Genomic DNA, 25644 nt, shown 5'->3' with positions numbered 1-25644 from the left:
AAATGAGAAACTTGGGAGTGATCACCAAGGTGATGGCCTGGATTACAAACTGGTTGATGGATAGAAGACAATGTGTGATGGTAAATGGAACCTACTCTGAAGAGAGAGTGGTGTTAAGAGGCATGCGGCAAGGATCAACGATGGGACTTATGAGTAGAGGTTGATGGACCTAAATATGTATACCCTGGAGGAGAGGAGGTGCAGGGGAGATATGATACAGACCTTCAGATACCTGAAATGTTTTAATGATGCACAATCAATAAACCTTTTCCATTGGAAAGAAATCAGTAGAACTAAGGGTCATGTAATGGAACTTAAGGAGGATGACTCAGAACCAACATCAGAAAATATTTCTTCATGGAGAGGGTGGAAGATACCTGGAATGCCCTCCTGGTGAATGTGGTGAAGACAAAAATGGTGAAAGATTTCAAAGGGGCATGGGATAAACACTGTGCATACCTAAAGGCTAGAGGATGGAAATGAAGAAAAAAAATATTTATTTATATTCTGCTTTTTTTTTTTATTTGGCATTTCAAAGCAAATTACATTCAGGTACAGTAGGTATTTCCCTATCCCCAGAGACCTAAGGCAATGGATTGAGCTGCCCAAGGTGTGATAGTGGGATTTAAACCCTGGTTTGTAGCTTGCTGCTCTAACCACCATGCTACTGAGTGTATGGGGGAACTTGCTGGTGTGGTAGTTACTACCCTTAACCATTAAGCCTTCATTCTGTTGGTGCAACTCCATTATTACTCTCTGCTTTAACGTCAGGGGACAAGAGGAAAAGGGGAATTTAGATTCTGACAGCAACCAACAAGGACATTAGATGTTATGGTCTGGAAAAACAAATAAGCATGAGGGTAACTCGCTGATGTGGCTGTTACTACCCTTAGCCAATAAGCCTGATACTTTGGACGCAGCTCTAACTTTGCTCTCTGCTTCAGTGGTAAGAGATAACAGGGAATTGGACTCAGACAGCAACCAACAAGGGTCCTGACTCTGAAGGTTTGGGAAACTAACTAAGGGGGTGACCTGTTTGGTGCAGTAGATGCTATCATAAGCTTGCTGGGCAGACTGAATAGACTGCTTGGTCCTTTTCTGCCATCAGTTTGAATGCATATACAGCGTTGCTCTCTGCTTCAATGGCAGGGAGAAATGTGGAAAACAGAATTTACATTCAGACAACATCCAACAAGGCAATGATCTGTGCAGTCTGGGTAAACAAGCACCGGGTAACTTGCTTGATGCGGCGTTTACTACCCTTAACCATTAAGCCTTATGCTCATCTTTGATGCAACTCCAACATTACTCTCTGCATCAATGGCAAGGGATGGCAAGAAACTTGAATCAAATAGTTACCAACAAGGGCCCTGAAATTGGTGGTTGGTGGTATGAGAAAATAAGTGTGGGAGCTTGCTGGGCAGACTGGATGGGCTGATTGGTCTATGTGTCTTCATTTTTTTTAAAGGGGTTAATAAAAATGCAGATATTGATGAGCAAATGGATATAGTGTATTTGGATTTTCAGAATGTGTTTGACAAAGTGGCCCAGGAGAAAGCCCTGAGAAAATAAAAAATTTGTGGGCTAGGAGGCAATGTCCTATTATGGTTTACAAACTAGTTAAAAGATTTAAAATAGAAAATAGGACTAAATGGTCAGTTTTCTCAGTGGAGAAAGGTAAACAGAGGAGTCCCTCAGTTATCTGTACTGGGACCTGTGCTTTTTAATTTATTTATAAATGATCTGAGTGATATGATCACATTTGCAGTCAACTCAAAATTATTCCATGTTATTAAATCACAAGCGGATTTTGAAAAATTGAAAGAGGACCTTGCAGGACTAGAAGACTGAGCATTTAAATGTCAGATGAAATTTAATGTGGACAAGTGGAAAGTGATGCACATTGTAGTTACATGATGTTGGGTTCCATATTAGGAGTTACTGCTGAGGACAAGGATCTGGGCATCATAGTAGACAATACTCTGAAATCCTCGGTTCTGTGTTGGTGGCGGTCAGAAAAGCAAAAGGAATATTAGCAACTATTAGGAAAGGAATGGACAATAAAATGGCAAATGTCATAATGCCTCTGATTCACTCCATGGCGAGGCTGCAACTGTGTGCATTTTTGGTCACCACATCTCAAAAAAGATATAGTTGCATTGGAAAAGATACAGAGAAAGGTGACCAAAATGATAAAGGGGATGCAACGACTCCCCTATGAGGAAGGGCTAAAGAGGTTAGGGATGTTCAGTTTGCAGAAGAGAAGGCTGAGGGGGGATATGATAGAGGTCTACAAAATCATGAGTGGATTAGAGCAGGGAAATATAAATCAATTATTTCATTTTTCAAAAAAATACAACATCTAGGGGACAGTCCATGAAGTTAGTTAAGTAGTATATTTAAAACAAATTGGAGAAAATTATTTTTCACTCATAACACAGTTAAGCTCTGGAATTCATTGCTGGAGGATATGGTTAAAGAAATTAGCTTAGCTGGGTTTAAAAAAGGTTCAACAAATTCCTGGAGGAGAAGTCCATAAACTGTTAGAGCCAAGCAGAATTAAGAAATAACCAATATTTATCACTGCAAGATAGCAGCATAGGGAATATAAATTTGAGCATAGTGAGCTGGCGCTGCGAGCCTGCGTCGCGCGACAAAGGAGAGCAACTAAGGAGCCTGCCCCTTAGTGCGCCCCTTTGTGCTCCCCTTGTGCTGCCCTCCTCCTGCACCCCCTGCCCTGTCTTACTCCCACCACAATTAAACTACCCCTCTCAGTGCCAGCTCCCCATGCTATTTCAGCTCTTTAGCCTGTTGTTTCCAGTAACTCGCTCTGTACCTTTATCTGTACTATAACCTCATTATCTTATACCACAATCCTCTGCAATGGCAACATATCCCATCCCCCTTATCCACCATCCCTCTTATAAACGGTCTGTCCCCTGTTTCCCTTATCCTTCCCCCCTGCGCAAATCCCTAATCTCTATTCTCATTTCCCCTCTGACACAACTCTTATGCCTCACCACCCTCTCAATAATACTATTTAATGCTCAATCCCTCTCAAAAAAGCACCCATCCTCGATGACCTTCTGATCGACTGTAAACCAGACATTTGTGCAGTCACTGAAACCTGGCTTAAAGTCTCTGATACCATACTCCTTAACCAACTCCCCTCCTCCTACGAGTTTTTCTCCATCCCCAGACGCAAAAAGAGAGGGGGAGGACTACGCCTAGCTGCCAGGAAAATCCTTAAGCTCAAACCTGTACATGTTGTTTCCCCATCTAAACTTGAAATCGGTCTTTTCAAATCCTCAGAAATACAAATCTGTCTAATTTACTCTCCTCCAGCCTTACTGGAATCCAACCCCTCACCACTTATTGAACTCATTGCTGATAACATCAACTTTGATACCCCCACCATCATCCTTGGTGACTTTAATCTCCATGTTGACTCCCTTCCTCTATCATCCTCATGTGAGACCCTCCTCAACTCCCTCCAAGCAATAGGATTTCAACAAATCATCACATCCCCCACCCACAAAGCTGGGCATACACTTGACCTGATTTTTATCAACGCTGGCCTACACACCACAACCACCCCTTCATGTGCCCCAGTCCCGTGGTCTGACCACTATCTGATCAAAACCCTCCTCTCCTTCAACTCCTCTTACTTTAGCAATACCATCCATAGATCCACCATAATCTCCAGAAAAACCTGTTCCAGTGAAGAACTTATCCCAGCGTTGTCAACCTCCCTACCCAACCTTGACTGTACCACCCCCAACTCGGCCTTATCTTCATGGTACAATTTCACTTTGGAAATCGCCAACAAACTCTGCCCCACTACCAAACGTGTCATAAATGCTGAGGCGAAACACACAAATCCATGGTACACCGCTGAATTAAAAACAATGAAAAACAAACTCAGACAGAAAGAGAGATTATGGCGCCAAGACCCATCCCTGTAGCACATTTCCAGATACAAATCAGCTCTTCACTGCTATAGAACCTCTATACTCAAACACAAACGGGACTTCTAAGCCCAAAAGATCCACAAATACTGCTTCAACCCCAAAATGCTCTTCTCGTATGTCGCAAGCCTCACCAAATCTATTCCACATTCTATACCTGACTCTGAAGCCCCCGCGAAATGCGAAGCATTGGCACAATACTTCAATAGCAAAATAATGAACCTACTCTCCAGATTCTCCAATTCCCTCCATTCCCCTATGCCAGGGTCACAACCCATGGAGTCCCCTATGCCAGGGTCTAGCTATCCTTCTGCCTCCTTAAGTTTCCTGGAACTTACTTCCTCCAAAGAAATAGAATCTATCCTCAAAAAACTTAAACCTACCTCCCACCCAACTGATACCATCCCCACCAAAGCCCTCCTATCCGTCCCTAACTCCATTGCTAGGGCAATATCCGACATCATTAACTGCTCCTTCTCCACAGGCATTGTCCCCGACATACTCAAACATGCAGTGGTTAAACCCCTCCTTAAGAAACCTACACTTGACCCAAAAGATCCGGCCAATTTCCGTCCCATTTTAAACCTCCCGTTTATAGCCAAAATAATGGAAAGAGTCGTCAACTCGCAACTCATGGATTTCCTTGAAGAACACAAGATCCTCCACCCCTCACAATTTGGCTTCCGTAAACACTTTAATACGGAATCACTCCTCCTCTCCCTCTCCGACCATCTACTCAGAGGCATGGACCAGGGACATAGTTACCTTCTCGTCTTCCTCAATATTTCAGCGGCCTTTGCCACCATAAGCCTTAACCACCTACTCTCCCGTCTAAAGGACATTGGCATCTCAGGCCTAGCCCTCATATGGTTTACATCTTACCTCTCTAACAGAAACTTCTCTGTTAAAATCCTGCAGGGATTCCCAAAGGGTTCCTCACTCTCTTCGACACTTTTCAACATTTACCTTACCCCCCTCTGCCATCTCCTCTCTAACCTTAACCTAAAATTCTTTCTATACGCTGACGATGTCCAAATCATCATACCTATCCACTCAACTATCTCTGACACCCTAAAGCACTGGGATACCTGCCTTACCTCAATCAACTTGCTCCTTACCAACCTCCACCTTGCCCTAAACACCAGCAAAACAGAACTCCTACTCATTTCCCACGACACCTCTCCAAAGCAATACATCACTATTGACCCAGCTTTCAATTCTATTTCAGCACAAACAGCCGTAAGAGACCTTGGAGTCCTTATTGACAAGCAATTAAACATGAAGAAACACGTTAGCACCATCCTTAAAGAAGGCTTTTATAAACTCAACGTTCTAAAGAAACTGAAGCCCCTACTTCACCCCCAGATTTGGTTCTCCATCACACCCTGCACCCGTCACCCTCTCACCACCTTCACACATGTCTTTGCTTCTTTATATATACTCCTAGCAATTATGTCCTTGTATATAAACCATGTATTTAATCCTAAAAAAACTATGATACCATCTAATGATTTTCGATTTACATCATGTTAACTTCTCTCACCGTAAGAATTCTATTTACAATCGATTTACATCATTTTAATTTCTCTCACCGTAAGAATTCTATTTACAGTTGTACCTTCTTTTATCTTCAGTTGTCTATCTGTTATATTGACACCCATGTATCCTGCTCCCAGTTTTGCTATTTCCCTGTAATTTCAAGCATTTCTGTTTTACTGTAAACCGGTATGATGTCCATACGAATGCCGGTATTGAAAAAGTTTTAAATAAATAAATTAAATAAATCTATTTACTGTTTGGTATCTTGCCAGGTACTTATGACCTGGATTGGCCACTGTTGGAAAAAGGATACTGGGCTTGATGAACCCTTGGTCTGACCCAGTATGGCAAATTCTTCTGCACTTATGATGTATCAGTATGTTTAAATTAGCAATAATAATTTGCTTTCTGCACTTTATAGCAAACAAAACATATCTTTCTACAGTAGCTATAGAAGGTGAAAAAAATCCAGTTTGTCACACAGTTATTTTCTGATTTTACAATGACCAGAACATTGATTTTTTTTTGGTTATGCTTTCCTCTTTTCAGAAATTAAGAACAGATTTCAGCTAGATTGAAGTTGTTCAGGGAAGTTTTCAGTACCTCAGCTGCAGCTCTTAAAATAGTGTACAACATTTTCATGTGCATTATTTGTAATGCCATGTGCTTTCTTATCTTCACGAACAATAACCTCCTACTTCTTCATAGTCTGATGTGATAATTTGCTCTTTCGTGGGCGTGAAATAATAATTCCATACAGATTTCTAAAATGCCTGCTACGGAACAGCAAGTCGTCAGCAATAAAAGCTGTACATGTAGTAATGAACTTAACATTTTCTGGATAGAAAGATCAATACAATTACTGATTGTTGAGTCATTACTTTAAAGTTAAAAACGTCTTTTATAAAGGGTACAGTTTCTCTTTGTTGGGAATATCTTTGGAGGAAACCTGAAAATCTCTTTGGCTACAAAAAAAAAAAGAGCAAACTTTGTATAAAGGATGATTCTGTAATTTATTCTCCTGCATTGGTTTCATAGAGTTGGCAACTCCATTTTCATGGGGGAGACCGCCTGCTTTTGAGCCAAGAATTCACGAGTTTTGCCACTGACTTTGCCTTAAACTTCTATTCAAATTCATTTCCATGCGAATGTTAATGTGGGGAGACCCCCAGGTTTGTGTCCCTTTCTTTTCTAGTAGTGCAAGATATCTTGGGTGGGGAAGACCCAGGAGTTTTCTTTGCCTGAGGTGTTGAAGAAAAAGGTTTTATTTTAATGTTTGCAGCTTCACTACCTCAGAATGATCACTGGATGGCATTTGGTGCGATGTTGGATTTCTGGGTTATGGTTAATGGTATGTATAAAGGCACCTGAATGTCAGTATTTTGGGGGACGTAATGTCCCCTTAAGTTTTGTGGCAGGATTTGATTGGTTGAAAAGAGTCACTGGAAGGTATACATCCTGAGGAACATTGGTGGAATTAGCCCTTTCTAGGTTGGAGCTTGGAAAGAGAGGGAGGTCTCAGGCCTGACGTAACCAGCCTGTGGGCTGCTGGGTCCAGGGGCCCCTCCCTGAAAGGGAGCAGGATGCTGCAGGGGTTTCGCTCCTCAAGGGAAAAGGTCCAAGGACAAGGAGGGGATAAGAGTTGATACCCTCTCCTTAGGGGATTGCCATGGAGGAGGAGGAGAATAAGGGGTGCACTGAGATGAAGGGAATCCCAGCGAGCGCCGGTTATCAGGGGTCTCTCATTAAACAATACAACATCTCTGTGTTTTTGTTTTTTTTTCCAAGAGAGAGTTTAATGGGGAAAAAAAAAAAATTCACAGAAGTGAAATCCTTCCTGGCTTACACTTACGGGATAATGCAGCCCACAATGAATAACAACAGTGCTGTTTCCCCTTACTAGGAATCTGTAGAGGATTCCCAAGAGCAGCTTGAAATACCACAGCCTATTCAGATGCCTACAAAACACCACTTCCAGGGACGCGTTGTCCCAGCAAGGGGCCTAATGCTGATCATGCCTTGAAAGCAGCTTCAAAGCAAGGAGGGTATAACTGTGGCCATTGAACTCTGGGCTGGGTGTGGCCCAATCTCTCGTACTGGGAAAGATACCAACATTTCTGCTTCCCTATTTTCTCACCAGTACAAATGGCTTTTTCTCCAGAGCTCCAGCCTCTCACTGCCAGGATCCATGATTCAAGATTGTAACTAAGTATAAAGGAAACCGAGGACGCCTGCACATTGCTGAAAGGAGCGGCGCAGGACAACGGCAGAGAGAGAACGCCTAAGGTCAGGAGATTGCAAGTAGCCCTAATGGGGTTGGATATGAACGACCAGAGGGGTAATTGGCATTTGAGCTCCATGTCCCACAACAAGAGGAAGAAATGTAGAATATGGAAATTTGAGTCTGTGAGGAGGGGGAATGAAGGATCTTGATTCTATTCAAGTGTGGAATGAGAGTTTGGCACTTTAACCCTTGGGATACCAGAGGATTTTGTGTGTGTGTGTGTGTGTGTATGTTTTCTCTGATTGCGTATCCCATGAACTCTGAGTATTCAGTATCAAATGTGTAACCTAACCTAAAATGTATGCAGTGGCTGGTTGTAAAATCCAGAAATAAAGTTAAGAATTTGGTTATATTTTAGAGTAGTGTGACTCTGGTAAGACTTTATATCAGCAATTTTAGAGAACTATAGGGACCAGGTTCATGGAGGGGAGGAAAGGTGATGCCCTCTCTGACCAGCCAGAGAGAAGTAGAGATGTGCATCGTTTTTTGTGTTCGTGACGTTCTTCGTTTTTCGGCCGCCATGGAAAATGTCGGGTTTTTATGGTCGGTTTTTTTTTTCGCGAAAAATTGATTTTTAGTTAGTGCGCGCTAACTCCCCATTAGTGCGCGCTAACTCCTGTTAGCGCGCACTAACAAAAACCGTTAGATTTTGTTACTTTTTGTTACTTTTTGTTAGTGCGCGCTAACGGGGAGTTAGCGCGCACTGACTCCTGTTAGTGCACACTAATCGGAAAAACGAATTTTTGCGAAAAATGGGAAAATCCTGATTTTTTTCGGGCTCCCTGAAACATGCCGAATTGGACAATTTCGTTGCAATTTTCCAATTCGGCAAAAACGAATGCACATCTCTAGAGAGAAGTGCTTCCAACAAGGTCCACTTCACCATCTGCATGACCCAAATTGTTTGAGCCCATGAAAATAAATGAGAGAGCCTGACCCTTACCACTTTGGGATAGATCCTCTCAATATTGTAGTTGCCCTGTGGTAGTGGGGTTACATTAAGATAATGCCTGTTTTCTCTCAACAGATCTCTTTGCTAAGGAAGTATGATTTGAAGAAATGCAAACAAAGTTAAGGCCTGGGCCGTCTAGGCCTTTTCAAAAGATGTCCAGATGTACCAAAGGGGAACAGAAAAATGGTACCTCTGTGTCAATCTGCTGGGCTGTTTTTCATGTCAAACTCCTAGGGATGTGCAGACCAAAAGTTTAAGTTCATAAGTCCATAAGTCGAAAGGGGGTCCCATTTGCGGTCAATATGGACATATGGAGAATTCCATAAGTTGAGTCTATGTCCATATGTGCAAATAAAAATTTAAACCCCTCACCCGCCTTAATCCCCCCCCCCCCCAAGACTTACCAAAACTCCCTGGTGGTCCAGCGGGGTCAGGACGCCATTCCTGAACTCCTTTGCAAGGAGCACGTGACGTCGGTGTCACATCGGAGTGACGCGGCGTCACGTGATTCCCCTCGGGTTCGCCTCGTTGGGCCCAAAAGGAACTTTTGGCCAGCTTGGGGGGGCCTCCTGACCCCTCGTTGGACCCAAAAGTGCCGTTTGGGTCCAACGAGGGGTCCGGGAGCGGAACCGCGATGGACCACGTGACATCGGCGTCACGTCGGAGTGACGCGGACGTCACGTGATTCCCCACGCGTCCGCTCCCGGACCCTCACGGAACTTTTGGCCAGCTTGGGGAGTTTTTGTAAGTCTTGGGGGGGGGGGGATTAAGGAGGGTGAGGGGTTTAAATTTTTATTTAAATCAACAATCGCGATTTCCAACGTATTCAACATAGCTATGTTGAATAAGTTGGAAATCCGATCGTTTACGCCTCATCATTTTTTTAAGTTTAAAAAAAAAAAAAGTTGCGTTTTCCATTTAAGTTCAAAACGAATGCACACCCCTACAAACTCCACCCCCCAGTTCTGCCCCCTGGAATGCCTCTTTTTTGTGCACATAAACATATGCACAAATTTGGGTTACACACATTTTTATGCACACAAACCCTGGACAGTTTTATAACAAGCCATCTCTGCGCATAATCCTGAGTTTTATGGATGTAAATGACTTTGAAAATGACCTCTAAAATGGAAAGGAAGAGGTGACAGGCAGAAGGAAGCAGAATTGAAAAGAAATATTCTGAGGATTAGGCCAGCTCATGCTCAGGTCTGTTGCTCATGGTTGGCTCCTTTTCAGTGGGCAGGGCCTGGGGAATGCCCACTAGCCCTGCTGCTCCTGGACAGTTTCTCTTCTTTCTTTTCACCTGGTGGGGCTTGGTGAGCCTGCTAGCACTGTTTCTTTAGCTGCCGTCTCTATCTTTATTTTGGCTGGTGGGGGGGGCCTAGGGAGCTCCTACTAACCCTGCTGTTTCTTCTGTTTGCCACATTTTTTCTTGCTTATCTGTGATTAAATTTATGCAACTAAATTTTCTTGGCCAGGAAAGTTACCTGTCCCTACATGTGCAGCTAATTTAACTCAGATGGACACAGCATCAGAAACTTAAACTGTTGCTGCAGTTCTTTATTGTAAAGGATGCCTAAAAATGTAAATTTAGACAACCAGAGATTGAATTTCTATGGCAGTGTGTTATTCAACATAACATTGCACCTAGTCAAGAAAAAGATCAAAGAAATTCTAGATCTCAAATTCCCGCAGGACACATCATAACTTACATACATTTTGGGCATGAGTAGATACCATCTTGATTTATCTGCAACTTTGCATACTCTAAATGAACTGTTATGGGCATCTACAACATAGCTGTGGGGACCAGATCAGGCAGTGGCATTTGAACAAGCTGATAATTGAATGACCTGTCAGGGTTGGTGCAAGGGTCTATAACGTCCTAGGCAGACCAATGTTACACCACCACCCCACCCTGAGGTGAATGTGCCCCTCTGATAGTGGTAGATATATAGAGTTATGGTTATCCTCTTAAGGTTCTGTCTGGCTCTCGCAAACCTAGCAAGTGCTTCGCAACTGTGTTTTCCTTTCACATTTTGAAAATGGCGCCCTCTTGTACCCCGGCGGTGCCCCCTGCCCACTGATGCTGCCCTAGGCAGTCGCCTAGAACCACCTAATGGTTGCACTGGCCCTGGCACCAGTCCTTGTTTTCTTTGACCCAAAGAAACCCACATTATTTCGCTTTCTTTTAGAATCTGATTGGTGGTATGTTCAGACTGAAAAGAAATGTTTGCCAGAAAGCTTCTGAGAAATCTGATCAGTATTTTTGTTTATTTAATATATTTAAAAGCATTCGTATCCTACTCTTTCTCAAGAATCAAGGCAGATAACAAAATGACATTCATAGAAAATTACAAACAGCAATGACACCATCAACTGTGGACAAACACGAACCTTTGCCCAGATAAATAGTCTTGGAATACTAAAAACACAACCAGATCCCCTTCGGCCAGATAGTTTGCAGGCTGGGATGCTACAAATTCATCACAAATCATAAGCTTCTTATACCTTTGGTAAATGGGAATGATCTTGATAAAGCTCCTGTTACATTTGGTGGCTCTCGGGACAGTCCCGCGAGCTGCTTGTATCCCTGCTGCTGCTCAATGCTGATAGAGCCCTCCCGCTGACATCCCAGCTAGGTTGCTGTCTTCCCATAGGCTTGCATACATGTGCATGCATAATATGTGCACTGTGGCGGAAATCCCTGAGCAGTGCCTCCAGATGACATCAGTCTCCTGGCCTACATAAGCTAAGGCCCTGAAGCAGTTCTTCACCTCAGCAACAGATCTTATTCATGAAGTAGTGCATGTTGCACTTGCGTGTTGGTTCCTGATTACTGTCTGCATTTCTGGTTCTGTGCCTTGCCTTCCAGCTTTGCCTCATCCAGCCTTAGCCTCCAGCCTTGCCTTTCAGCCTTGTCATCTTCAGCCTTCCTTGTCCAGTCCACCTCATCCACCTTGCTTTGTCCTACTTGTCTTGTCCAATGTCTTTAGTGTGTCTTTGTCCACCCTTGGCTTGACTCTTCAGATCTTGACCTTTTGCTTGGACCTGACCAGGATTGCCTGTCACCTGGACCTGACCACGATTGCTAGCTGCTGCACCAACCTTGGTTTGTCCTTGACCACTTTAGTTTGCTGCCTGTCCTGACCCCCATGTGCCTTTGGACTTTAGTTATCTTCACTGTCCTACAGACCTGCCCAAGTCCTACTGGCCACCAGAGCCCAAGGGCTCAACCAGCAGGGGAGGCAACTGGTAAAGCTGAAGCGCCAGACTGGCCAGCTACAAGGCGCTTTCACCAGCTGCCGGCGTAGGCCTCTTGGATTTGCCTTCGAGGCTGTGTCAGGTACGCCACAGCACAAAGGGTTCATAGACCTGCCACCCTTCACAGCTCCCTTGTGATGCTTTCAGAGTCCAACTTTCAAACTTATACACAATACAGCATTTGCACACACAAGTGGACATATGGAGATTAATGCTAGCATCTTATAAATTGTGCAGTGAAAGTTGTATTGTTTATAAAATACTGCATACTTCTGCTCTGAAAGTACTCCCCTATATTGCCAATTCAGGAAACTGCATACTTTCTCTACCTGTTTGTAAACATACACACGAATATTTTATGAATGAAATAAGCATGATACTGAATGAATAAACACCAAGGGGCGGATTTTAAATGCCCTGCCGCGTAAATCCGGCTGAATATGTACGTCCATTGGCCCTCTGATAGTTCCTGATGATGGAGGAGAGGAAATAACAATCTTGCTTTTCCTTTTCTTACCCATTTGTTACAAGGGGCGCACCCCTTTGGTGCGTGGCTTTGGCTGGGTGCTGCTGGAGCTGCGTTTATATGCTCAAACCAGCTCCAGCTGATGACATCAGGATGGGCAGGAGAGGGGGGCCAGGAGTAGCATGCCGGCCAGTAGCAGCAGGCGACATCAATCTCAATACTTCCTCACTGTCTTTCCTCACAACGCTCCCCCCGTAAATGTATATATTTGTGACATGCAGTTAGCCACTTTGGATTGTCCTTTGCTGGACTAAGCAATCCTCTCCTGGAAGCAAATCTAGTCAGTCATTGTTCATGATTATTACAATGAATATGCATTGGATTACCAATATATGCAAATCTATGTCATGCATACTTGTTATAGGTAACCTGAAAACCAGACGCTGGGGTACATTTTCAAAAACAGCGCGCACGCGTACTTTTGTTCGCGCACCACGCGCAAACAAAAGTACGCTGGATTTTATAAGATACGCGCATATCTTATAAAATCCGGGGTCGGCGCGCACAAGGGGGTACACATTTGTGCAACCTGTGCGCGCCGATCCGGCGCACGCTACCTGTTCCTTCCAACACCACTCTGAAATCGGAGCGGCCTCGGAGGGAACTTTCCTTCCTTCTCCCCTCACCTTCCCCTCCCTTCCCCTACCTAACCCACCCCCCCAGCCCTATCTAAACCCCCCACTACCATTGTCGACCCGGGGGCTGGTCTGGAGGCCTCGACCATGCCCCCGGGCCGGCGTCACGCCCCCGACATGCCTCCCGCCCCGCCCCGAAATTTGCGCCGCCCACCCGACATGCCCACGACACGCCCCCTTTGCAAAGCCCCGGGACTTACGCGCGTCCCGGGGCTTGCACGCGCCGCTGAGCCTATGCAAAATAAGCTCGGCGCGCGCAGGGGCCTTTTAAGAGGGTTACGCGCATAACTTATGCGCGTAACCCTTTTAAAATCCGGCCCTATGTGTATTTCCAGGAGAGGGTTGGGAAACACTGGACTAGAATGGCGGGATAGTAAGTCCGAAATAGAAATAGGCGGACACCTGCTGCCCTGCTTGCATTGATACTAATGGAAACAATTGTGCATAGTTTGGAATGCCTATATTGTCTATTTCCATTATTTCTTAAGGATGGAGAAAAATCTGGGTCGCTTTCACTGTAAGTGCAGTCGTCATTCTCAAATGCAAGCTGACTTCCTTCTTGCTGTTTTACTAATCTTCTGTTCCAAGTACCCACTCTCCTTTTCCTTTTTTAAATCTTTCTATTCATATTTACTTTAGTTTCCTACCTATTTCGTTACTAATTTTGCTTTAACTTTTATTTTATTCCCTGGTTTGGCCTTCTTTTGCTGTACCTACCTTTTTGTCTCTTCCAGTTCTCTACAGTTTCTTCAAAACACTGGAAGGAATGAATTCCAGCAGAGCAAGGAATCTCGTTTGCTCCCTCCTCCATGCAAACGCTCTCTCCTAAAGCCCCTCATGAGTGCTCTAAGAACTCTTTCCTTCAGAACTCAGTGGTTCTCTCTTGGCACCCTGGATTCACACCACAGAAAAGCCCCCAAATTTTCTGAGCCTCTATTCCTCCTTTAGACACCATCCATTGAAGTGGAGGAAAGGCTAAGGAAATTAGGGCTGTTCTGTTTGGAGAAGAGATGATTGAGGGGAGATATGATAGAGGTTTACAAAATCATGAAAGACTTGAACAAGTTAATGTAAATCGGGTATTTACTCTCTCTGATAATAGAAGGAGTAGGGGGCACTACATGGAAGTTAGCAAGTAGCTCATTAAAAAAAAAATCGAAGGAAATTATTTTTCACTCAGTGCATAGTTATGCTCTAGAATTCATTGCCAGCGGATGTGGTTACAGCAGTTAGTGTAAATGGGTTTAAAAAAGGTTTGGATAAGTTCCTAGAGGAAAAATCCATAAACTGCTATTAATTAATAAGCAATAGTAGCTTGAGTTTTATTTAATGTTTGGGTACTTGCCAGGTTCTTGTGGCCTGGTTTGGCCTCTGTTGGAAACAGGATGCTGGGCTTGATGGACCCTTGGTCTGACCCAGCATGGCATGTTCTTATGTTCTTATAAATGTGTCCTCAGCACACTATACTCCTCCTCTAACCTTAGTCATCTGAGCCCCCTGGTGGAAATATATGAGCAAGGGAACATTTACACAAGAATTACTCAAAGATGGTTTTGTACTTGAGTTTTCAAGACCACATAGGTTTCTTTTTCAGATGTCAAAGGGAGTAATATTCCAGAAGTTGATCAATATATCTCTTTTGGTGACAGACGCTTGAAGTATACTTTTGAAGTTATTTCATCATTACCCTTAGAAACAATTTGATGCCAGTGCTGACTTGCTATCATTTGTAGAGTCATCGCCATCTTAACTTACCTTAGAAGATTTAAAAAGATTTTCAGTTCAGTGCTTTATAGCCAGGATAACAGCATTTTGTGCAATAATAATTACAGTGAACTTTACCACCATGTATAGCCTGGATAGAAGAATAACAATAGTACGGCAGAAGATTTTAATATTACCATATAAAATGATGCTTTTTGAAACCCATGCTCCTTATGATACAGTTAAAGTTAATTACATCATTGCTTTGGTGCCTGTGGAATGATTTGTGCAGCTTCCATTTGAGAAAACGTCAGGTCTTTAGCTTAGACAGATAGAGCTCCTTGAATAGTACAGAACGGAACAGTGAAATCTGGCTTTTCTTCCAGTCACAGTAGTACAGCCTCTTTACTAAGCCATAATAGGCACTAGGACTGTCATGTGGATTAACTCACCACAACCTTTTTTTGTGCCACCGGGAAGGTTGTAAGCTTGCGTTCTCCTGGCATCTACTTTTGCTCTGCTGCTGTCAGAGCAAGGCTGGATGCTAAACTGGAAGGATGTTAAGTCTCTACCTCCTCCTGTCTTGGTCAGGAGGCCTATTGGGGCTTTTGTAAGGGTTTAGATGAGGGAGGGTGACAGGTGACCCTGAAGCACTTAAAGGTAAATTTTCAAAGAGCTGCACATTAAAAAATCAGCACATATGTGTGTATTCATGAGTATATGCTGTTTTATAAGCCTCAAACTATACATGTAAGCAAGGGTATGTGCATAAAAAAAAGGAGCGGGCTGGGGCATTCTGGGGAGAGGCCAACATTTACATGAGCAAGTTACAATTTTATAAGCAATTTGCGCATGTAGACTTGGCAGCTTACTCGCATATATCTACACCTGCTTTATATTTGGAGCAAGTGTTAGTAAACGTCTTAAAGTGAGATACGGATTGGGTGAGAGTCTGGGGGAAATGGGAGAAGTTGATGTTGAACAGCCAGGAGGGCCTCAACAACATGCAGATGGCTTGGGCGAACTGGTAGACTAAATGGTAAAACTGGTAATTTCGTTGCCTGTGTGCATGTTACAAAATCTTCTTACTTAACACTTGCAAAAGAAAACTTATGAGAGATATATGTGTACAAATTATGCAGATAAAATCTCCATGCGTCTATTTTTAATTAGATGTAAAAATACTTGTGTATAGCTGATGTGTGCTACTTATTTGGATAAATTCTGATTTATGCGGATCCTGGACAAAGGTCTTCTCCACCAGCTCCATCTGGACCACCCGGCTAAACCCAGGCCCCAAGAAGGGGGCATAGGAGAGGGGGTACTGTTATGGTCCCGGGCCGTGCCACGGTCCATCCACCTACCTTGGGGATGGCCCGGGCCATTTCGAGGCCTCCCCAGGCCTGCACGGCCTCCAGCGCATCTCTCCCTCTTCGGGAGAGATGCTGTCGATCCGCCGAAGCTGGCCCCGCCCCCTAGACACGCGCGCGCGTGGGGCGGAGTCCCTCTTAAAGGGGCCAGCGCGGGAAAACTCAAGTCCTGCCTTAGATGACGTCAGATGCTATCAGGGTATTTAAACCCTGCTTCTGGATATCTTCAGTGCCTTGCAACGAGGTTCACTCAGTTTCCCTGAGTTGCTAGTTGCTGCGTTGGATCTTGGATCATCTCTTCTATCTTCTGGCTTCTGACCTGGCTTTGTTTGTTGACTACGTCTTCAGCTTCCGCCCCTGGCTTTGGTTTGGACTTATGACTTCTGGCTTCTGACCCAGCTCCATCCCACGACTCTGTTTCCAGCTTCCGCCCCTGGCTCTGGCTTCGGACCTCTGACTTCTGGCTTCTGAACCTGCTTCGTTCTTGGACTCCGATTTTAGCCTTTTCCACCACCTCAGGTATCCAATATCTGCTGGCCTAGAGGATTCTCCTAAGTCCCAGCGGCTCAGGCTCTCACAGGCTTCTCCCGGGGGAGCCGCGGGCTTCCGAGGGTGAAGATTCATCCAGCCTCCTGGGCCCAGCAATCCTCTTCGCCCATCTCTTTGGCTGCTGCCTGGATCCTTGGTCGCATAGGGTCTCGCCTAAGTCCAAGAGGTCCGGGTTCCTACAGGCTCCTCCTGGGGGGGACCTTCGGACTTCCAGTGGTGAAGTCTTCGGAGTCTCTTCAGTACTTCCTCCCGGCTGCGATGCCTCCTGTGGGTTCCCACAATATAACATCTGCAGTCTCAGCCGGCCCAAGGGTCCATGACCATAACAATTGGTCCCAGTATGAACAGTTTAACATAAGCCATTCAGATAAAACAAGTATTAATATCAGAAAAAAATGGTTAAGTTTCTCTAAAGTATCTCAGATATATGTCTAGGAAAAAAGAAAAATAATTTAGTTTTCATTCTCATTAGGAGTTTGGATCCAGCTGTTGTTGAGGGTCACTTACTCAGTAACAATTAGGTGTTCACAGCTTCTGTTTTTCTGCCAAAGTTTTTTCCTGCTCAACTATTTATTTTAAATTATTTGTACCCTGCATCCTCCAAAGTTTGGGGCAAGGAACATAGTAACAATCATAAAAATTGAAGGTACAACAACCACCTAAGCAGAGTTTTTTTTAATGGGCAAAATCCGCATTCATGATTTCTCTGTCCTTTGCGGATCTTTCCAGGAACTTGTTGTGTCATCTGTGTCCAGATGGAACCCTGGTGGATGGCCCTTGGCTGTCACAGTCAATGTTTTTTTTTTGTTTTTGTTTTTTTATACCAGAGATTATAGAAGAAAAAGGCTAAGATGCAAAGGAGATATGGAGTTCAGGAGAGGCTCCTTTGGTTCAGCAGAGGTGTGCCATGCTTGGTCCCGGTACATAATGAGAGGAGGTGAGAGCAACCTGTGCTACAACAACAGATTCCTTGCTCTGCACCTAGCTCTTTGTATTCTGGTCTTGCATTGGTTCTGTTTGGGTCATCTCACCGGTTCACTGTCCTCCTTTCCTTTGAACCTGACCTGTTCCTTTGGTAACATTCAATCCGCCCTCTGACTTGGACCCGGTCACCTGGCCCTTACAGGTACTGGTTGTATACAGCTCGATGTACCCGGAAACCAGTCAGGGAATGTTGCTGCAGTGATTGCACTAAAAAGTAAGCTGGCAGGAGATAGAACATGGAGGGGAATGAGGTCCTTATGGTGCTAGATTCCAACCTTGGTTCCAATTGTACTGGAAGCGCAAAGGAGAAAGAGGAAATTATTTATTTATTTATTTATTTATTTATTTATTTATTTATTTAATTAAGGGTTTTTATATACCGCAGTACGTAAAGAAATACATCACCGCGGTTTACATTTAACAATAACTTAGCAACAGGCTTTACATTGACATTATTGATAGGTATTAAATAAACTAAATTCCATATAACAGTTTTGACGGAATACAGGCTGAACAGACTGTAGACCATCCAATAAAGTATAACATACAATTAAAATATTGATGTAACTATTAAACCTTAACAAACCAACACAAAAACTAAATAGTATCTAAAACAATACCGGTTCTGAGTGTGGATACAATTTCTATATTGCACCAAAGACATTTCTGTTATTTAAAGCTACTTAATATCATGATGGGTAAGGGTGGGCAGGTAAGGTGAAGAAGGAGATTGAGGAGGGAATGAGGTTAGGGTGGGAAACGGAGCAAGGGAGAGAGGGAAGAAAATAGAATGGCATTTCAGTTAAATGAATATCATTGTGTGAATGCTAGTTCAAATAACCACGTTTTGAGTCCTTGTTTGAATTTCTTATGGCAGGGCTCCAGACGTAGGTCAGTGGGCATCTTGTTCCATAAGTTGATTCCCGCTATGGAGATAGAACGGTCTCTTGTGGTCACGTGTTTGATGTTTTTTGTTGGGGGGGCTGCCAATTTAGCTTGATGGATGTGTCTTATGGGTCTCTTGGAGGTATGGAACACAAACTGCTCCGAGAACCATTGCATCTCTTGGTTATAGATCGACTTATGTATGAGGGAGAGAACTTTAAAGGTAATTCTAGAAGCTACTGGGAGCCAATGCAAGAACATGAGAGCAGGTGTTATGTGATCATGGAGATGGGTATTGGTGATTAATCGAGCTGCTGCATTCTGTAACATCTGTAAAGGTTGAATTGAGCTTTTAGAGAGACCCAAGAGTATTGCGTTACAGTAGTCAATTTTTGGTAGTATGGTAGCTTGCAATACCGTCCGGAAATCTTGTGGATGTAGAAGAGGTTTAATTCTTTTTAGTGTGTGAAGTTTGAAAAATCCATTTTTTATTGTGGCTGAGATTAATTTCTTTAACGTGAAATGGTTGTCAATAATGACGCCAAGACTGCGGACTTGCTGTAGTAGGGGAAGAACTGAAGTAGAGTGGTGGGATGTGTTGGAGGGGATGTTATTGTGTGGTATGATGATGATGAGTTCAGTTTTGGTAGTGTTTATAGCTAAGAAGTTTTCTGTGAGAAGCTTTTTTATTTCTGCCAGGGCTGATTCCCAGGTTTTCAGAGCATTAGTAAGGGAATCATTAATAGGGATAAGAATCTGTACGTCATCGGCATATATGAAGTGGTGGAGTTTTAGTTTTGCTAGGAGTCGACAGAGAGGTGCTAAGTAAATGTTAAACAGTGTTGATGATAGCGAGGAGCCTTGTGGTACACCTTGTAGCAGATTTCTTGGTTTAGATATTTGGGATCCCAACTTGACACTGTATGTCCTGTCTGTCAGAAAAGATTGGATCCAGTTTAGTGCAGTGCCAGTGATGCCGATTTGAGAGAGGAGGGCTAGAAGGATATTATGATTGACCGTGTCAAATGCCGAAGAAATATCGAGTAGGGCAAGAATGTATGAATGACCAGAATCTAGTGTTTTTAGAATAGAGTCTGAGAGGGATACTAGCAGCGTTTCAGTACTATGGAACTTACGAAAACCGTATTGTGACGGAAATAATAATCGGTTATCATCTAGATAGTCCGTGAGTTGTTTGTTTATCACTTTTTCCATGATTTTTGACAAGAATGGGAGGTTCGAGACAGGACGATAATTGGCCAGTTCAGATGGATCCAGGTCTGGTTTTTTGAGAGTCGGCTTTATAATTGCATGCTTAAGTTGCATAGGAAAAATACCAGTCGATATAGATTTGTTGATGATGTTGGAGATGGGAGGGGCAATCCTCGTGGGGATGGAGAGGAGTGTTTTAGTAGGCATAATATCTATAGGGTGCAATGCAGGTTTTATCTTTTTTAGAATGGTTTCAATTTCTGAAGTGGTTGTGATTTCAAAATTAGTGAGTGATGGTGAGGTGATAATGGTGCTTCTGGGTAGAAGGGATACCGGTGGAGCATGTGCAGTAAAGCGTGCCATGATATTAGAGACCTTTTCATAAAAGTAGGTAGCTAGCTTCTCACATTTGTTTTTATCGTCATTTTCTGGATTGCTGTTTGAAGGTGGGGTAATAATGTTAGCAACATATTGGAATAAGGCACGCGGGTTGAACTGATACTGATGAATTTTTGTTGTGTAGTAATTTTTCTTAGCTTCATCTGTTGTTTTATGATATTTATGGAGAAGGGATTTAAATTTCTGTAGATGTGTTTGATCTTGATTTCTACGCCATTTCTTTTCCAGTTTACGTAGTTCGCGTTTCATCATTCTAAGGTCTGTGTTGTACCATGGTTTTTTATCTTTTTTGTCTGTGCTGATTTCTTTCGTTAGTAGTGGACAGAGTCGATCAGAAATGCTGCTGGTGAGTTGATGCGAAGAGGTGCACGCAGTATTGGCATCAGAGAGGTCTAATTTATGGATATCTTCTGTAATGGCTTCGATAATATCGTCTATTTGGCATTTTTTTCTGTATTCAATGGTTCTTTTCTTTGCGTGTGTTGCTTGGGGGTTGCAGTTAATGGAGCAGTGCGTGTCTACTCGGTAGTGGTCTGACCATGGAATAGGTGTGCATTGGGGGTGTTCAGGTTGTATGAGAGAGTTAGTAAATATCACATCCAGAGTATGTCCAGCCTTGTGTGTTGTACCTGATACAATTTGTTTAAATCCAATAGCGTTAAGGGTCGCAAGTGTGGCATCACATGCAGGTGTGAGGGGGGATCGGTCAAAATGGAGATTAAGATCTCCGAGTATGATGGCTGGCATATTGATGTCAATGTGTTTTGTAATGTATTCCGAAAGTGTTGATGGATTCTTTTCTAGTATACCAGGGGGTGCATAAATTAAGCAAATTTGCAGGCATTTGGATTTAAAGAGACCAATTTCTATCTTATGAGGTGGGGTGGTGTTTTGTAGGGAGAGGTTGAATTTCTTTTTAGCTGCCAGTAGCAGTCCCCCTCCTTTCTTTTTAGGTCTCAGTATAGATAAATTAGAATGGCAACTAAAATAATAAACTGGAAACTAAGGGGTGCTCTACTGCCTGCATAATTACCCAATTTTCAGACATATGTAGGTTTCTGTGGGAGGAAAAGTATGCACATACTACACAAGTTAGGCAGCTTATTGAAAGTTTACTCCATAATGACTATTTTCCCTGTGAGTCATTCACAGACAGAAAGCAGGTTTAAAAATGTGAGACAGAGTCAAGCTGGGTCAACTCTCTATTTGCTGAACTTGAAGCAGCTGATGAGGATCAGGTCTATAAGAATGCTGCTTGGAAAATATTTGACTCTATGGTATTATTAGAAGATAAGAATTCTAGTTGCCATATTATTGTTGGAAAAAATGTAATTCTTTAAAAATTGTAATACCTTTTATTGTACCATTATAAGAATATCCCTTCTGTATACTAGCTTCCACCACGTTTCTTCTTAAGTTGGTTGGATACATTTTATGTTGGCCCAATGAAGGATATTATAACTTGCAATGAATTCCTAAAAGTATTATAAAAAATGATAACTGCTTCTCCAGCGTAATGCCATAGACTAGTGGTAAGTAGCATATTGGACTCAATATTCAAAAAAAACATTGAGATTCTGACTTTTATGGCCAGATTTCCAAATAAATGTGGCTGGCTAGGATTTGGGCTGAAAATCATCCTAAATCTAGCTGGTTAAAACAGATGGCTAGAATTAGGGCTGTATTCCTAAACTTAGTTGACTAATGCTGAAAATCAGTGCTAGCCAGCTATATCCTCTGAACCTCTCCCCCCAACTCACACTCCACAGCAAGCTAGCGATTCCTCTTCTTCCTGACAATAATTTTTTTAAAATATAGCCATGATCTGATCTCTTCCCTCCTGCCCTGACTTATAACATAGAAACATAGAAATGATGGCAGAAGAAGACCAACGGCCCATCCAGTCTGCCCAGCAAGCTTACACACTTATTTTTCTTTCTCATACTTATCTGCTACTCTTACTTATCTGTTACTCTTGGCCCCCATCAGCAACCCTCTGGTTCCAGTTTCCCTCCACCCCCTCCACCCCCGCCATCAATGTAGAGAGCAGCGCTGGAGCTGCATCCAAGCGAAGCATCCAGCTCAATTGGTCAGGGGTAGCAACTGCTGCAATAAACAAGTTACTCCCATGCAAGTTACTCCCATAATTATTTGTTTACCCAGACTATGTAATTCATTCCTTGTTGGTTGTTGCCTGAATAAAAATCCTCTTTACCTCTTTCCCCCCTGCCATTGAAGCATTCTTCCGGCTTTAGCTATCGCCTTGTCACATTGTTTCACTGACTTCAGATCGTTAGACACTGTCACCCCAAGGTCTCTCTCCTGCTCCGTGCACACCAGCCCTCCCACCCCCCCCCCCCCCTATCGAATACTGTTCTTTCGGATTTCCACTCCCCATATGCATGACTCTGCACTTCTTGGCATTGAATCTCAGCTGCCATATCTTCAACCCAGCTTCCTTAAATCCCATCTCATTCTCTCCACTCCTTCTGACGTGTCCATTCTGTTGCAGATCTTAGTGTCATCTGCAAAAAGACAAACCTTACCTTCTATCCCGTCCGCAATGTCGCTCACTAAGATATAGAACAGGACCAGTCCCAACACCGATCCTTGCAGCACTCCGCTTAACACTGCTCTCTCTTCAGAGTAAGTTCCATTTACCATCACACATTGTCTTCTGTCTGTCAACCAGTTTGCAATCCAAGCCACCACCTTGGCACTCACTCCTAAGCTTCTCATTTTATTCACCAGCCTCCTGTATGGGAACATATCAAAAGCTTTGCTAAAATCCAAGTAGATTACATCGAGCGCTCCTCCTTGATCCAATTCCTTAGTCACCCAATCAAAAAAGTTGATCAGATTTGTCTGACAGGACCTTCCCTTGGTGAAACCATGCTCCCTCTGGTCCATCAATTCTGCTGCTTGTAGATAGTTCACAAATCTTTACTTCAGCAGTGACTCAAATATCTTTCCCACCACTGAGGTGAGGCTAACCGGCCTGTAGTTTCCAGCCTCTTGTCTGCTCCCGCTCTTGTGAAGCGGGACCACCATCGCTCTTCTCCAATCACTCACCACCACTCCTGTTTCGAGGGAGCTATTAAACAGGTCACACAGCGGAGCCACCAGCACATCTCTGAGCTCCCTCAGTATCTTGGGATGAACCTCATCAGGCCCCATGGCTTTGTCCATCTTCAGTTTTCAATTTCAGTACACCACTTTGGACTTTTCTCCTTTCACTGATGTATCTGAAAAATGTTTTGTCACCTCGCTTTACCTCTTTGGCAATTCTTTCTTCTGCTTGAATTTTCGCTTTCTTGTTTGCTTTCTTCATCTCCCTCAGTTCCACTAGATATTCTTCCTTGTGTTCTTCTCTTTGGGATTCTTTATATTTCTTGAACCCTGTTCTTTTAGCTTTTATTTTGTCAGCCACCTCCTTTGAGAACCAGATAGGTCTCATTTTTCTCTCGCTTTTCTTTACTTTTCTAACATATAGATTAGTTGCCTTGGTAATTGCTCCTTTTAGTTTGGTCCACTGTTGTTCCACATCTCTCTCGTTCTCCCAGCCTTCTAGTTCTTACTCCAGGTACTTCCCCATTTCATCAAAGACCGTGTTTTTGAACTGCAAAACTCGAGTCTTCGTGCTACTTCTTCATATCCTATTTGTGATATGAAACCATACTGTATGATGATCACTGGTGCTGAGGTGGGCACCCACCTGGACATTAGAGACGTTATCTCCATTAGTGAGAACTAAGTTGAGTATTGCTCCCTCCCTCGTGAGTTCCATTACCATTTGTTTGAACAGAGCCCCTTGCAGGACATCCACTATCTCTCTACTACTGTTAGATTCTGCAGAAGGGATTCTCCAGTCTACATCCAGCAGATTAAAATCTCCAACAATCACCACTTCTCCCTTCTTTCCCATCTTTTGTATGTCTTCAACTAGAGCTTTGTCAAGCTCTTCCATTTGATTTGGAGGCCTGTAAACCACTCCAATAGAAACGGAAGCCCCATCATTTTTTTAGGTCAGCCCATAGTGCTTCTTCTTTGCCCCATCTTCCTTGCAGCTCAGATACTTGGATATTGTTTCTGACATAGAGACCCACTCCTCCCCCTTTCCTGTCTTCTCTGTCCTTCCTTAATAAGTTATAGCCCGGTATTGCCTTATCCCAATCATGAGATTCTGTGAACCACGTCTCTGTGACAGAAACAATGTCCAAGTCTGCCTCTATCATTAGGGCTTGCAGATCTGGGATTTTATTGACTAAACTACAAGCATTTGTGCTTGTAGTTTAGTCTTGAATTAAAAAATAAGCGTACCCATGGCCCGTCTCCACTCCCCTCCCTCCTTGCTGTCAAAAAACAAAAAGTGCCTGCTGGGGGTCTCACTTCCTCCCTCTCTGGTGTCCAAAAATGGATAAAATGGGAGCTAGGGATCCATCACTCCCTCCCTCCCTTTCTCCCCCCTTTGAAATAATATGCACTTTTTAAACAGGATTGAGGGAGGGATTCCTGGCCAGAATGTTAACCTCTTTTGGATAAGAGGGAGGGAGGGGGAGGATTCCCGGCCAGAATGTTAACCTCTTTTGGCTAGGAGGGAGGGAGGGGGATCCCCCATCCCCCACTTTATCCATTTTTGGACTGTAGGGAGGGAGGGAAAGGCTCCCAGGGAGGCATTTTTTTCTTTTCTGACAGCAGAGAGGAAGGGATAGAGTGAGTGGAGATCAGCCATGGATACTGTTTAAAATATAAGGACAATCCGAAGGGAGACTGTGGTATTGACTGCCGAGCACTTTAAAACAAATTACAGTATGGAAGTGGGGAGGAAGGGGAGATCATGCACAGTCCCCTCCAATTATAATTTTCAAGATCAATTTTTTTTGAAAATTAAGGTGGGAGGTGACAGTGACTGCTCAGATTCAGGCCTGCTATTGCAGCATCTAGATTTGGTTGCCCCTATGCCCACCCAGAATTTGGCTGGCTAACGTTCAATCATGTAGTGAAACTTAAGGTTGCAGATGTTAGCTGATCAGCTCAATAAGTTTTCAAATAAGGCTATGACCTTAATTAGCCAGCTAGATCATTTGAAAATTGATCTTACTGAGTCTGTCTATTATTTCCTACCAACTTAATATGCATGTTAGGCAGGACTTTGGGTCTAAATGAGTAAAATACTTTGACATCTAATTCTGTTTGATCATAGCATTTATTAAATCAAATGTGACCCAAGCCCAGAGTCACAGTAGAAAGGGGGAAGGAGGGATTTACAGAAGAAAGTAGTGATATAATAAAATGAAACCTGTCTCTATTTATACCTGCAGCCATTTCCTTATTACTAGAAGCCAAATTAAGCCTTTAGAACCTTCTCTTTAA

This window comes from Rhinatrema bivittatum, chromosome 3 (assembly GCF_901001135.1).
Source record: "Rhinatrema bivittatum chromosome 3, aRhiBiv1.1, whole genome shotgun sequence".
NCBI classification, from domain to species: domain Eukaryota; kingdom Metazoa; phylum Chordata; class Amphibia; order Gymnophiona; family Rhinatrematidae; genus Rhinatrema; species Rhinatrema bivittatum.
The sequence above is the reverse complement of the archived record's forward strand: the minus strand, read 5'-3'. Positions refer to the sequence as shown.